Raw genomic sequence first — 15,952 nt, forward strand, 5'->3', positions numbered from 1 at the left:
AGTATTTTTACTTTTCGTAGATGATATGAATAATTTTTTCCCATTACATTAGGTAGAAAGGAAAATGTGGAAGTAGTTTCATTTTAAAAAGTTTATAAATTGAAACTTGAACAAAAGAACGCAGCACAGAGAAGAAGTAAACTATATAAATATTCGGCAAAGTATAGTAAATTGATTGTATAATCGACACAACATTTAGTTTTTAATGATACAAAAATTTTTACTTTGTTTACTCTTTATTTTCTTATTAAAATTTAATAGAGTATTTTCAGAATTGTAGTTACGACATTTTTTGTAAATAATAAAAGAAATATTGGTTTTTTATTCAAATTAAAAAGCTATTTATATACCTTAAAGGTAAACTTTGACAAAAAAAAAAAAAATACGTAAAGTAGAACTACTTTGCTATCTGCTTGCAGAAAGTTACTGATTTTAATGAAAAAATGTTATTGTGAAAATGAAAGAGAGTTTCATTATATATATTATTCGATTTTTATCAGTTAATGCCAAAATTATCTTCTCAGAAATATATATAAAATGATGAAAATACAAAGTATGATAACTTACAAGAAAATAATAATTAATAATAATAACAGAAGAAAATTTCAATAATACAAAACAGAAATAACGTTAAAAAACCAGTATTGTGCTAATTGTATTTATGTACTAATGACACACGAGAGAAACCTGGAAAACTCTACCGGGCCATTCTATCGACGAGGCTCAAATCCAAGTTTGGCTACCAGTGTTTGGTGGTTTTATCCACTCGGCCGCTGGTGAGCACGGAATGATTATTTTCTAAATTACAAAACAAATATTAGAATTAATGAAAGAAAGAAGAGAAAAAAATTACGAGTTTTAATACAGAAGACTATAGATTGCTTAATTTTTAGTTATATAAACATACATCAATCACAAATGTGGCATGAGGAAAGGTACAAAATTAAAGCAAAATGTTCAAACATACATGACAAAATGCAAAAATGAACAGCTTGCCTTCACTATGAACATCCAAATGCTATTTCAGAGACATGCCTAATAAACTACAGGAACACTTCTTCACCATTAGTGGCCCTAAAAGATTGAATATTTATCAGAAATGATTTTGTTGTATACATGGCGCATTACATTTTGTTACACGTGTGCATGCTGTAATGTCTCGTTCACATGACACACTTGTAATAGGATGGCACTTTGCCAATTTATGTAAGACAAGTTTTGGCTACTACGTTTTACGGTGTTGATTTTACACAGAATTAGTGAATGATATACATATATAAATTTATTTCAATATAACTCAGAATACTTAAAAAGAACAATTACTATATTGTTATCAAAGAAGATATTGAATGTATCAATTACAAAACAATAAACATAATTTCTCTATGTATTGAAAATCTTACTTGAAGCAATTTAAAAAAGATTGGGAAGTACAACATTGAGGATTTGCATTTATAACTAACAGAGATAAGATACAGAATTGCATGAAAACACTTAAGAATTGTAAGTAATTCTATTGGAGATTTTCAACATAATAGATCGGGGAAAGGTGATCAAAGTACTGAAAAATATACTTTATCGGATGAGAGAGATCCGTTATAAAAACAAAGAGAAATTTTTAGAATAAAGTGTGGCATTACGTGTGGCTATTTATGGTTTTAATCTTTCGTTTTGTGTGTAAAGATTGTTCAAATGAAACATAGACCGGACCATGTAATACGTATGGCATCAATGGTTACTATAACAGGATTACGGTATATACAGCACAGTGATAAAGTTGCATTAGCTGCTAAGTAATTACTTCCCCATGTTCAGACGTATGTTCCAATGTGTTGTCTGCATAGAAAGAGAGAAGCTGCTGGATGAACATTTAATTGCTGCTGTTTGGAATCTGCAACCTTCGAAACTTTTTAAAGATTTGAAAATGTGGAAGTCTTGAAGTGAAACATTGAGACTGTAAAGTAGATTCTGCAGAATTTTTGTCCAAAGTGATCTTCTTTCTATGCAGAATATATATATATATATATATATATATATATATATACACACTACATTAAGATTTGTATCTGAACTCAGATGATTTTCTACAGCAGCAGGTAATGTAACTTTGTCCCTATACCATATATACTGTAATCCCGCTATAGTGATCAGAGATGCTATATGTATTATATGTATAACCCTGTCTATTATTCATGTGAACAATCCTTCTACAAAAGAAATTATAATGGAAACCTTTGACAGCATAAATGGGAGATAAACAAGAAAAGGGATTAACTTTAATATGATACACTGACATTGACATTGCTGTTTTCACCTGAAGTAATTAGAGGGCTTTATGATTATATCAGCAGAAGACAATTTAATTAACTATTCTTAAATAAATTTTAATATTTTTTTGTTGAAGTTGATATTGACAAAGACTATTCCAATAAATCAGTAATAGCTGTAAAGATTTATGACGATGCACAAAGTAAAACTTCTGTTTCCGAGATCGCGCGTGGTAATTTCGACGATAAAAATAATTAATTCGTTTCGGTTTGTTACATTGAAAAAATTGAGATAAAACGACATAAATTATGTTATAAATCAAACATAATTCTTCATTCCTTACAATGGGGCCTGCCTCAAAAATGCGGACAAAGCTGAGAATGGACAAGTTTGTGGTGGAAGAAAAAAGCTTCAGTCCAGAAAGAATAGCATTTGCTTAACAAAAAGCAATGAAGTAAATGCAGTATAGGAGTGAAGGATGAGATTAAAAAAGTAAATCTATACTGAAGAAATGTTCTTACTGTGTAAAATGGACATACAGTACATGTAGGTTTGAATTTACTTACCCAAATTGATATTCTCTGAGAATGCAGGGATATAAATGAATATAAATATTGAATGTGCCAGCTGAGATGGGTTAAGATGTTGGTCTGTCTCAATCGAATTTGGGTGAGCAACTTTTCGATTTTTTGAAGGGGTCCGTTTCAGATACGTTGGGCCCCATCCCGTCGTGGGCCTGCCAAACCCACAATTGGCATGTTTAAAATGGTTCTCGTACTAACCATGGAGCGAAAAAGTCAAAAAATGAAAAAAAATATATCTATATAATGCAATCTTGTATAGTTGTAATGTAACCCTAGGTCACAAAATGGCGGCGGCTGGATTTTTTCCCTACGTTGGAGACTGCGACGGGGAAAAAATTTTTCCCTCGATTCAAGATGGCCACGTGACCGGCCGCCATCTTGAATAGCTCGACAGTATACGCGGATTTTAACCGAAATGTAACAAATTAAAAAAAGCGAAAAAGTAATTTTTTACTCACTTTCCGATGAACGTTGGCTACTTCTTCCTTTGTTTCTTTCCTGTCCGATCCAAGTTTTTCCCGGTTTCGCTAACCTCCAGGTTTTCTTTCGGTGCATTTCTTTTCTTCCCTGTTCTTTTTCCTTCGGCCGCTGTTTTATTGGTCGATTGGCGTTTTCCTTCTTTTGATGTGGAAGCACTTTCCTGCTTTTTGGCATATTTCCTCTTCTTGTTTCTTGTTTCCTTTCTGCTTCGTAATCGCCGCGGGCGCCGAAGGAACGGTTTCGGGCTCGCGCCAAATCGGCACTTTTCCACTGCCAGGATATATGTTGCGTAAGTGTTGAGCAAAAATTTGAAATCTCTCGCCTGGTTTCCTGGAGGGCCAATTCAAGAATTTCTTATACATAAACAAGTACATGTACGAGTCAGATAGATCACTAGTATAGTGTTTTGGCAGGTGTTTCTTGTTTTTTAAATAGCCCCAGAGACGTTCGATATTCTGAGTATGATCTCCTGTTTTGGGATCGACAAAATTTTTCGAATGATTTACTGTTCTATGTTCGACTGCTACCCCTTCGATGTCGTCAATATGCATGTATCCTTTCCATTCGTCCGTTATTATAGTGCTGCCTGAATTTACGTATTTATACACGATCCAATTCAAAGTATTTTCTGATCTGTCGTTAACCTGACATACGAAGCAATTCTTGTCTTCCCGGCAGATTCCGCCAACCACCCATTTCGTGCTCTTTAATATACGCCCTCTCTCGTACTTTCTCTTACATATGACAGTCTCGTCAATCTCCACTGTTTTATTTGGCCCTCCGATTTTAAATGATGACATATTACTCATAGCAATAAGCATTACCAACCTTATGTGATTGGACCAATCGACACCCGCCTTTCTAGATATGCCTGCCGCAATCGCAGAGGTCGTCGCAGTACATTCCAGACAAAGATAGTTCCATATAAACGACAGAATGCTACCCCAGGAAATGCGACCAAATTTACTTTTAAATGTACCTTCGAAGGCTGAAGTCATTGTACGGCACTTCGTGCATCGCAGGAAACAGCTTTCTCTATTACTCCGGTAGTATAATTTGCATAGGGAATCACAATAAATGCAAATGGCCTCGGTCGGCTGTATTCCTAATTTCGCAGCAAATTTAAATGCGCTATCGATAAGAGGAGCTACACCTAACTCCAAAAACTCGCCTTCCATCAACTTGTAAAAATCACGGCAAGTGCATTTCGACCAAAATTCGTCGTTGGAAAGCAAATCGACTAAATCACTCATTTCCGAACAATTTGAAATAAACTAAAAGAGGGGAGGTTGGGATGTAGGTAAAAAAAAAAACAAAGCCTTTCCTTAATTTCTAATTACAGGTTTTTCTAACGCTTAGCGAAATATTGCAATAAAAGAAATAGGAATACTTACAAATACAAGAAGTAATAATAACAAATATTAACCGCTAATAGTTAATGCGAACCCGATAAATCTTTATGAAAAGAAATACGACTGTTCAACCGAACTGTAACACAGCAGCAGGCGTTTCCAACTGGTAGGCAATTTGCATAAAATTGAATCGAAATGAAGAGAATTCACGTCACAGATCAAGCATTTGCATATTCGTTTGTAAAACCACTACGAATTACCCGCCGATATTACTCTCGCACGACGTCACGAAATAGCTCCCTCTACCGTCCCAAATTTACACACACGAAAGTCGCCGTTTCGAGGTGACAGGACACTCGCCAACGTCAAACTCATGTATGAAACCGAAGAGGGAAAAATTCTCCAAGGCGTCGACGTCACGACTCTAGGGATATAATTTTTCCCCACCGCGGTCGCCAGGATGGGGACAAAAACCAGCCGCCGCCATTTTGTGACCTAGGGTAACATTAACCTAAAATAGGATGTACTTCAAGTAATTGAGGTGTTTGGTTTGTAATTCTTTACTAATGTGGGTTTACGACCTGTGGGCATGCAACCAAATTGTGAAAATTTCTTAGAAGAATACAGAAATACAATGTTGAGACAGAGAGATTAATTAAACATGATCGTCAGAGGGTTATTTATTAAATTAATTATTATTTAACATAATTTTAAGCAATTTGGATTTTCAGGTGAATGCATAACTAAGGTATGAGAACGGGTAAACACAATAGATGGATGGAGACAAAATAGCATCTCCCCCTACATTCGTCTACTGTGTTCACCTGTTTTCTTGCTTTGAGACAACACGTTTCTTCAGTCTTCATACTGTCAAGTCTTTCTAGGTCATTGAATAATCTTTTAAAGTATAGTCTTTAATTATATATAAACATCCCAAAGCCTGATGTATTAATACTAAATCAAATGATCGCCATAATTAATTCGGCTGTTTTTTTTCTAGTATTAATTTCGATAAGAGATGGCACCTAATGTCTACCTCTAATACCGAATTACTTAATTTATTATTATTAATAGTAGCAAAAAATGCCTGATTAATTACGGCAATCATTTGGTTTAATAGTCTTTAATTTTATATTAAAACTCTAAAATACTTTTACGTGAGAAATTGACGAATACGGCTTACTCGCTTGCAATTTGTTACCGATTCGGTTTGATGGCCGAGGTGCTTAAGGCATTTGCCTACCTTCAGGGGAACCCGATTGGATCTTTGCAGGCAAAAACTCAAAGTTTCTGTGGGTGGTTTGTACTGTATATGTTGAGCCCGTCTCTTGCTGTCCGGCTGTTCCATTTATGCTTGGCCGAACCCAAGACGGGTATGGGGAAAAAGACACTTTTGGTGCCTACGAGGCATAAAGTGTTAAACTGAATCAGTTTGTTTTTTAATCAATACATGTATTATTGTTCTTTGAAATGGAAAATAATACAAAAAAGTAAGCTATTGTTTTTCTTAAATACTTTCAGCACTTTAAAAAAAATTAATTAGTTTATTTTTCTTTCTTTCATAGTGGGTGTTGTGGGCTCGAGTCCTGCTTTGAGCTGATTCTTTTCTTCCAGAACCTTCAAAATTAATTATCAAAATATTGATTTAATTATAATTATTAAATTTGTCAAGAGATGGTACCTAATGCCTACCTCTAGACCAAATTACTTAGCATTTAATTATTAATAGTAGCATTACTATAGCCCGATGTATTCCTGCGATCATTTGACATTAATCTTAAAGATCAGCTTATTGAAAGTTTATATTTTTAGTTTTGTTTTTAAATCATAAACTGCTAAATTTTTCTAAGTATTTAAATGCTGTTTTTATTTTATAAATTTTTCAAAATATATTTTTGTTGGATAAATAATGTGTGATTAGAAATACAGTAAGACTCTGCTTAACACTGCCTCGATTAATGCCGATTCTATATAACACGGTTCGCTCGAAGCCTAAAAAAGCTCGAAATTTATGCCGATTTAAATTATTGTGGCGTTTCGTTGATTCGTATATAATACGATTATCCCCAAACACGAACCAATCGGCAAAAGGTGGCAATTCGTCGTAGCGCTGTACTTCTCTTAAATCTATGTTTGTTTGGTGCAATTTTGGAAAAAATATAACTAATTGGTTCATTATAATGAAAGACTGTTTTATTACGACTATTTGTTATTACAGACTTTCCCATTATATACTTGTTGCATTGACATTTATAAAATGTGAACACAAGAAAGAACTTTCGACATAAAGACACTCATCATCGTCACCAACAATTTCTTATCCACTCCTAACCATGTATAGTAGCTCATTAACATGACTGTAGATCTAAGGTTTCTTTTGTGTACCATAAGACATCATACAAGTGTAAACTGAAATACTGACTGACGCATCGACTTCTGAACCAGATAGCCGGGGTTCAATTTCCTGGAGTAAGCAACAAAATAATATTAATTGCTGCTCTGGGTCCTATTCAACTTTCATTGTAGTGAGTACAGTACACCTATCCTCTCTTTACGTGGTCCATTTTATGCAATTTTGAAATAATGCGGTCGACAAAAGAAAACTAATCCTCTATTTATATGGTTGATTTCTTTACAGGGAAAAAACAGTTTATTTGAAAATTTCTAAATTTAGCTTTTCGTTAAACTTGTCGAAATAGTTAATTTTTCTTTTTTTCAGTACTATACGTACATCAGAGAATGATACTGGTTTTTGTCGTTATCAGCGTGAATGCAGCTTTAGTCATTATCTCTTGTTATTTCTATTGTACTTGGAGTTGTAGATAATAATTGTGTTTAATCGTGACACCAATATGCAAAATGAAAAACAGTTGCCACTTTTGATTTTGTTGTTTAAATAGCTTGTTGTAATAGAATTACAGTCGACACCTGGATAACTCAACACCGTAGGTTAATTAGTCATTTCCTGTGGTCCCAGCCAACTTACATAGGCATTAATGTTATTAACCTTAAAAAACTCGGTTTACTGAACATCATTTAACTTGTCACCACGGGATAAATCAACATACTTTTTCTGTTTCACACTTTTTAGATGTAAGTCGACTCCCCTCCTGAAAAAATGAGTTCACACCGTACAATAAGCTGTGTGTTGTGAACTCATTTTTCAGGGGGAGTCGACTTATCAGAATTCTAAAAAGTGTGAAACAGAAAAAGTATGTTGATTTATCCAGTGGTGACGAGTTAAACGATGTCGAGGAAACAAAGTTTTTTTAAGGTTAATAACATTAATGCCTATGTAAGTCGGCTGGGACTACAAAAACTGACTATGTAACCGATGAATGTCGAGTTATCCGGGTGTCGACTTATGCGGAGTCGACTGTATATATCAAATAATAATTTCCTGTATCGTGTTAAGATTTTTTTGATATTTCGTGCTCATATGTCATGCACAAGGACATTCATTGAAAAGTTTGTGCGTACTTTCACAAACTTTCATAGTATTTACTAAATAATTATGAGATAATCATTATTAGAATAATCGAAATAATTGCTACGATGAATATATATATATTACAAAATTATGGATACTAAAACACTACAAAAAGTTGAATAACACACACAAAAAGTTAACTTTTTCTTCTTAGTCCTATGCCCTTCAGAGGATGTGGTGATATTATGAATTGACGGCTTTAATAGCATCTTTCCACTGCTCATGGTTTTGTGCCATTTGGATGGCTTTATACATTGTACAGTCCCTGGCCAAATTATTAGACGCACTATAGTTTTTATGCAAATTTTAATTATCAGCTACTACAATTTGGTCTTTGAATATTTATTACCAATGAATTTAACTTGTAATGTACAGTTTACTTTATTACATAGGTGCTAACATGAATAAAACGTTATATTTATTGAAAATTTTTGTTTTTATTAACATAGTAAAAAAAATACAAAATTGCCATTTAAATTTTAGTATTTTGTTGAGCCACCTTTTGCAGCTATGAGAGCCTCAATCCGGCGCGGCATGCTGTCGATGCAAGACTGGACTGTCTCTTGTATTTGTGGATGATGATTCCACACATGGATGATTTTTTCCAAAAGCTGCGTTTTGGTTGTGATGACCTCTTTGGCCACTTCCCTCTTCATGAGCTCCCACACATTTTCTATGGGGTTCATGTCAGGACTATTACCCGGCCAATCCAACAGAGGGATATTTTGCTCTTGTAGATATGTTTTCACAGACTTGGCTGTGTGGCAGGGAGCTCCATCTTGCATAAAAATAAATGGTTCCCCATTTGGGAACCATTCTCTAACCTGTGGCAGCAACCGATTTTGCAAGACTTCTTTATATTGGTCTTGCCTCAAGGTGCCTTTTACTACGTACAGGCGCCCAGTGCCCTTGCCACTGATGACAGACCAAATCATTACTTTCGTGGGGTGCTTAACAGTCTGAATGATGCAGTCAGAATGAAATTTTTCGTTTCTACGACGACGGACAAAATGAGCTTTGTTGGCTAAAATTTCAAATGTGCTTTCATCGCTGAAACAGACCTGAGAAAACAAAAAAAAATATATCTTATGAATCAAGTATCTACTGTTAATTTGTCTATTTTATAGTAAATAATCTATTTAATGTTAAATTACCGATCTCCAGAAGTCTACATCCTTATCACGCCACTGTTTGGCCCACTTCAAACGCTTTGCTTTCATTGCAACTGTTAACTTGGGTTTTCTTGCTGGACGGTAAGCCTTAAAATCCAGATCTTTCAATTTTCTGCGAACAGTGCGCTCAGAAGCATTCACTTTTGCATCTTCCAATTGAGATTTTATTGATTTAGTGATAGCAAATCTGTTTTTAAGCAAATTTTCTTAAGACATCTTTCTGACCTTGGGTTGAAAATTGGCTTTCTGCCTCATTTATTTTTTCTTTTCGAACTCAGATCTTGATCTGATTCAACTTTTTTCTTTATACGTCGTATGCTAGCTTCAGACACATTCAACCTTTGTGAAATTTTACGGTTGGAATACATTTTTGTATTCACGAGGGCTTTGACTTCAGCTTTTTTACGTGGTGAAAGGTCTCCCTTTTCCCCATGTCAAAAGATCACAATTTATTATATCTGGTTGGTAAAAATACTACTATCGAAGAAAACAAACACTCACGTAATTGTATACCATGACCTAAATACAAGAGGTGAACAGAAACATGTCCACACCAGTAGCAAGTGAGAACACGACTGAAACACGTTCGTACTTGTATGCTATACTTCAATGTCTAAGCTCTGATACCTACCAATATATTAACATTGTAATGAAATATAACAAATATAGGTATACAATGACATTAAAAAATGAGTTTCGTTTATCAAAATTATGATTTATAAGATAGACCTACACCAAACCGGGTATGAAACATTGAATTATGAAAAATCTGTAGTGCGTCTAATAATTTGGCCAGGGACTGTATGTCCCGTAATCATCATTACTTAGTCTGCCCACCTAATCCGACATCTGCCTCTAGGGCATTTGCCATTGATCTTCCCTTCTAGAATTTGTTTCTTAAATCCAAAAAGTTAACTAGAATACAAATATACAAAATATATATTAAACATTGAAAGTGCTTTTCCTAAATACTGCAATATGAAAATTAAATTATTTATTTACAATGCACAAAAACAAGTTTTCTACATTGTCCATTTGGTGTTGAAAAAATTTCTCTTTTTAGTAACCAGAAATAATCTGGCATCACATTAACGTCTCGTCATCCTTGATAGTATTGCCCCAATTCTTTAATGTCTTGATTGAATTTTTCTCTTCGCTCCTTATTGATATTACTAAGATTATTAGGAAAAGATTTAAATGATTTTGCTGAAAATGTAGCTCGACACGCATTTGACACATTAATTTTTGAAGCTTCTGAAGCACGCGTGCTACAATCTGTAAATTGAACTCTTCTCTTTCTTCTTCCCTTTTTCTTCTTGATCTTACTCTTCTAGATCTACTGCATGTATGAATTCTTTGGTGTTCTGTCTGTTCCTTACTGTTGACCATTGATTTTGATGATTTCTGAGAAAACCTTTTGTGACCTCCTTAAATGCTTTTCTTTCTTTGCCAGTCATTGTATTCTCAAATTCAGAATATCTTGCAAGCCTTTTTATTTGTGGCCCATCAAATATGCCTTTGTTCAATTTGATAGTAGACAGAGAACAAAATGTATCATGTAAATATTTAAAATATTCAACATTGTTTGGGAAGAGCTTATACAAACTGTTTCATTATGCCTAATTGGGCTGCAATTTTTAAAAATTGTAGACCTATAAATTCTGTCGTTTCTGTGTCTGTCTTTCCTTGATCTCGAGAACAACATTAGACAGACGAAAGACAAAACCAGTTATGGAAACCTTATACTACGTTCGCACATGATCCACGACTCACTTCGATCTCAATTTACCTACAATCTGGGTTGTGACTGTCGCCAGTCGAACATCGTGCTGTTTGCACAGGCAGTCCGCTTGAGAAGAACCCGGCTATTACATGCAATGATAAAACTGGTATAACTACTCGGTAAATCACGAACACCAACACACAAAATGAAAGTTTTGATTAGAAATAAATACTTTTTCCTGTCATATATGTAATAATAGACAGTTGTCATCGTCACTCCAAATATCTTTTTTATTTCTCTGTCGATAGCTTGACGTGTTCCGCAGCCGTCTTGTATTTTCTCACACGTGTGGGATTGTGGGATCTCTCTTATGTCTGGATCTAGTTTCAAGAACTCTCGAGTCGATTCCGATTGAACCTCGTTTCAGTCGAGATCAAAACGGTCGAGAGAGGTTGCACCAAGGCATAGTTGCCGACCTTGGTCACAATCTAGATCGACATGCTCGGTGCAAACAGAGTATTAGGAGCAGGAGGCCTCAATTAACTATATATATGAACTTCTGATACAAACTGGAAGTCACATTATTTCGATTTAAAAATTTCCCCCTGAAAGGTGTTAGATAGATGATCGGCACGACTCTGTTGTTAAAGGAAAAGTATGATGTACAGAGGCAAGCCACTACTAATTTGAGGTGGAGAGCATATTTTAAATTAAATAAATTAAAAATTGCTGCCCAGCATTGGGACAATGTCACAATAAATGTTTGTTTGTTTAATTTGTAAAGGTGGTAGCAGAATTTTTTTTTTGGTGCTACTAAAATGATGTGTTGCATATTTGCATATTTCTCTCTCCCACTACAAGATTTTGTCTTTGTGGTTATTCTACTAGGTTCTAGTGTTGGTCTATAGTTCTGCTGCCCCATTTGCAGAGGAAAGAAGTAAATTGCGTAAATTAACATGAATATTAGTTAAAATAATGTAAGCAATTTGAATGTATATATTTCAATCACATTATTACAAACTGAACCTACTTTTTTATCTATTTTATAACAAGTAGTGTCTAGATGGTATATTTTATTGTTATGATGGAGAAATTTGGTTATCAATTCAGAATTCTATGCATAAGAGTATATCAAAATAACTTAATTTCATTTAAAGTGGCTATTCATTGCATATCACTATAATTAAAGAATAGGTATCGAGAGCTCTCTGCATGTAGAACCATAAGACAAATCTCATCTAAATTCGGCATAAATACAGTCGAGAGTATGTGGTTTTGATTTTTGGGACAAAATTTGATGCTTTTCGAAATGCAAAATCCTTTTTTTAAGTTTTCCAATAGTCTGAGGATGTCTTTTTTTAATTTCTTAAGTGATGAAATCATTCAAGTGCCAACCTGCCATTGCTGTTTTGTTGATATAAGAGTTTAACATGTAACACATAATTAGGCAAAGTGAGCAATGAGACTGCTTTCCCTTTTTAAGTGAATTGTTGGAGATAAGTCTTGTCTTAGCTGTTTGTCTGACCTGTGTGTTTTTGCAAATATGAAGAGCCTTGGAATGTTTGGGGGAGAGAGTGAAGGCATTTTTCAGGCCAAGTTTTCTTGCTTATTTAGATTGTGCAAAAGAGTTTATTTTGGAGCTTGTTGACATAATCATGTTTGAATCTACAGAATGAATTCAAGTTAATGTAGAGTTCCACGAGTTTTAAATATATGTCTCACTTTAATAATACAACATTAGTACTTTTCTTCGGCCTTGATCAACGCAATAATTTCCTTGAGCCACTTTTGGCTTTTTGTGATGTTATTCCGTCTTTCTTTATCCTCTTTGTCTTCATCATATTCAAATTTCTTAAGATTAAATAGCATATTCCATCTTATGGAATCTAATTATATATCATTGTAGACATTCTTAGATTGCCCAAGAAGCTCAAGAGGCTAATAAAGCTCACATACAAAGCCACATTCATACCATTCGATTCTAATGACTTAGAGATACAAAATGACATTCTTTACAGTCCTTACAAATCAAGTATACACTCACTGCTTTCTCATTACAGACACTAAACAAGAAATAAGATGTATTAAGGAAATTGCTTTCGAACATTGGTACAGTGAAAATTTTATTACCAGTGTAATTTGTGATAGAAAAGCTAAAAGCAATAGTGGCAACCAGATGAATAATAACAAAAATATCAGCTCACACAAACCAAAAGATAGTTTATACTTGTTGCCATACTATATTTACACTGGTAACTAATGGCAAAGATGAAATAAACCTATAAATTTCAAGTACTCCCAGGATATCATTAGTGAACACCAGATTTAACACTCACTTAGCCTATATAGGCTCTGCAGGTATATCATTAACTACCAGAATTAACGAACGCATCTACAATATCCATAAAGGAAAGTGTATTTTACTTTATAAATACTTTATTATACTTTTTAATATCTTACTGTTTTACATTTGTGTGTGTATACTGTCTACTTGAACCTTGTTTATTAATAGGACTCATTAAACTGGTGTAGTTTCTGATTAGCAAATAGAGATCTTAGTCAAAACAAATTAACTTTATTCTCACCTGAAATAAAGATGATAATTTGTTTTAAAACTGCATACGTAAGGGATACATTCTAGCACGCGTCCTCAGCTACAGCTGATGCACTGGTGAATGGTTTAGTAAGCTTTTTCCGAAACGTCAACCTAACAAGATGGTGGAAGCAGAAGGCACTATATTGATGTTTGTAGACTCATTTTGTCAATATAACTTGGGTTAATACAGACAAGCTGTAAGAATGGCGTTAATAATATAACCGTGGAGGCAGTCGTATTGCTTTGTCGGACTTCACTACATCCGCAGCTTGTTGAGTGTGATGTGCATCATGCTGCATTTGATGAATGTTGGAACACATTTTAGTACATTGTGGTTCACCAGTTTGCTAATTGGTGCATGCTGGAATGTACTCATTAATAGTATGTGTATTAAATTTGGTTGATATTTGCCCAATACTATTATCCATAAAGAGCTACGACACAATTATTCTTTAATACGATTATCTAAATGTATAAAAGTAAAGTCAGAAGTAATTTTTGGTTTTTCATTCTGTGATCGATGTTCAGTTTTAGTTAATATGAAAAACTGTTCTAATGGAAGAAACAGTGAGAAAAGTTTCTTGATAATTCAATGACATTAACATCTAGTAAGAAGTGTTCAAATACGAATCTCCATTTTTATTACCATGTAAACTGAAGTGTTACTTTAAGCTAGAAAAATTTTCAGATATAGCTCCGAAAACTGCTGTTATGTTTTTCTCATAAGCTTTATTAATATAAATCTAGGGGGAAAATGAAGGGGAGAGAAAATCCATGCCTTAGCAGTGAAATCAGACTGACTCCATACCTCTTCAAGGGAAAGATATCTATATAATTATTAATATTAAATGAGATGATATAATTATTTATATGAGAATCATGATTGTGAATAGTGAAGTGAATATGAGTCATATACAGTTACGTATCAGTATAAAACTACAGTAATACCTCGAGTTACGTAAGTGATGCGGACTATAGACCTTTATGTAATTCAAATTTTACATATCGCATTTTACGGACTATAAGACGCACCTGAATTTTGGAGGCAATTTTTCGAAGAAAAAAGTGTGTCTTATAGTTCGTAAAATACGGTAAGTCAAAGTTGTAACTATGTAATTCATAACTCAATGCTGTATTTATTATTATTATATGTACTGTTTCGTCGCTCAACCTTCACCGAGTACTGTACAGTACTGTAGAAGAATCTTGTTTACAAGAAGGAGTATGCTTGCCCAGTATGCTTGCGTATGTGCTTCAATTAGACCATAAAGTAAAGGATTAACAGAGCAATAAGGTAATAAATTGGAACAGTGCTAAAGGAAGAGAATGAATGAATGAATATTTGAAATAGAATAATTCTTTGTAGAATTGTTACTTTACTCAGCTTTTTTTCCAATTTTTGAGATTTACATTTTTACGTAACTGCGAATTTATGTAAGTTACGTGTTACATAACTCGGGGTATTACTGTGTATTTTTAAATAAATGTTGGATGATGATCATATTTCAGCTAAGTTCTGCAAGTTTGGATGATGTTTACATGTAAACAAATGGATTCAGGCAAATTTTCTGTTTTAATCACTTAGTTGTATCTGAACTTGAGCTAATATAAATATTTGAAGATGGGATGAACTTACCTCTTCAAGTAAAACAGTTTTTTTTTTTTTGATGAGGGTGTGGCTGTTTGTTTTAAAAATTTGTGATAAGCAGAAAAGGTTAAGAACTATCCATGGCTCTAAATAAATGATCCATTAAATACATAAACTGACATGATTTATATATAAATATAACAAAATCCTTCTGATTAAAATAAGTCATTTTATAAGGTTAGAGGCTGTCCATAAATTACGTAAGGTATTTTGGGGTGGGTGGGGGTCAAGGATTTCTTACGATTTCTTACTCGAGTGGGTGGGGGTCTAGAATGGCCGAAATTGCCCTTACGTAATTTATGGACGGCCCCTTATGATATACTAGCTACTGTGATAACTTAGCTGGAATAATCCCAAAATTTTTAATAGAGGGGGAGGTTTTAGAAAAATGCTAACATTTTAACCCATGTAACAGGTTATCCTCATGCATCAAAAGTGTTACACTCCACTTTGACTTTCGACACCTGAGGATGGCCTGTTAACCAGATTGAAAATCTTAGCATTTTTTTCACCTTTTAACAGTAGTATTTTTACAATAATTAGTCCAGCATTTTATAAGAAAACAAACTCTTACTTTAACATAATTATACTAAAGTTTCAAATGTTTTTAGGTGTATAGACCAAGATAATACAATCTAA

The 15,952-nt window shown here is 33.9% G+C and overlaps 1 protein-coding gene and 1 pseudogene across 1 annotated transcript in view; one reads left to right on the forward strand and one right to left on the reverse strand.

The window, feature by feature from the left end:
* The window catches only part of Kap-alpha1 (karyopherin alpha1), a 68,090-nt gene that overhangs the window by 34,955 nt on the left and 17,183 nt on the right, over positions 1-15,952 (forward strand). The gene's annotated exons all lie outside the window — the stretch shown is intronic.
* On the reverse strand, positions 521-9,862 carry LOC136987293 (uncharacterized; annotated as a pseudogene).

Source organism: Centruroides vittatus, unplaced genomic scaffold (assembly GCF_030686945.1).
Source record: "Centruroides vittatus isolate TY-2023 unplaced genomic scaffold, ASM3068694v2 scaffold_149, whole genome shotgun sequence".
NCBI classification, from domain to species: Eukaryota; Metazoa; Arthropoda; class Arachnida; order Scorpiones; family Buthidae; genus Centruroides; species Centruroides vittatus.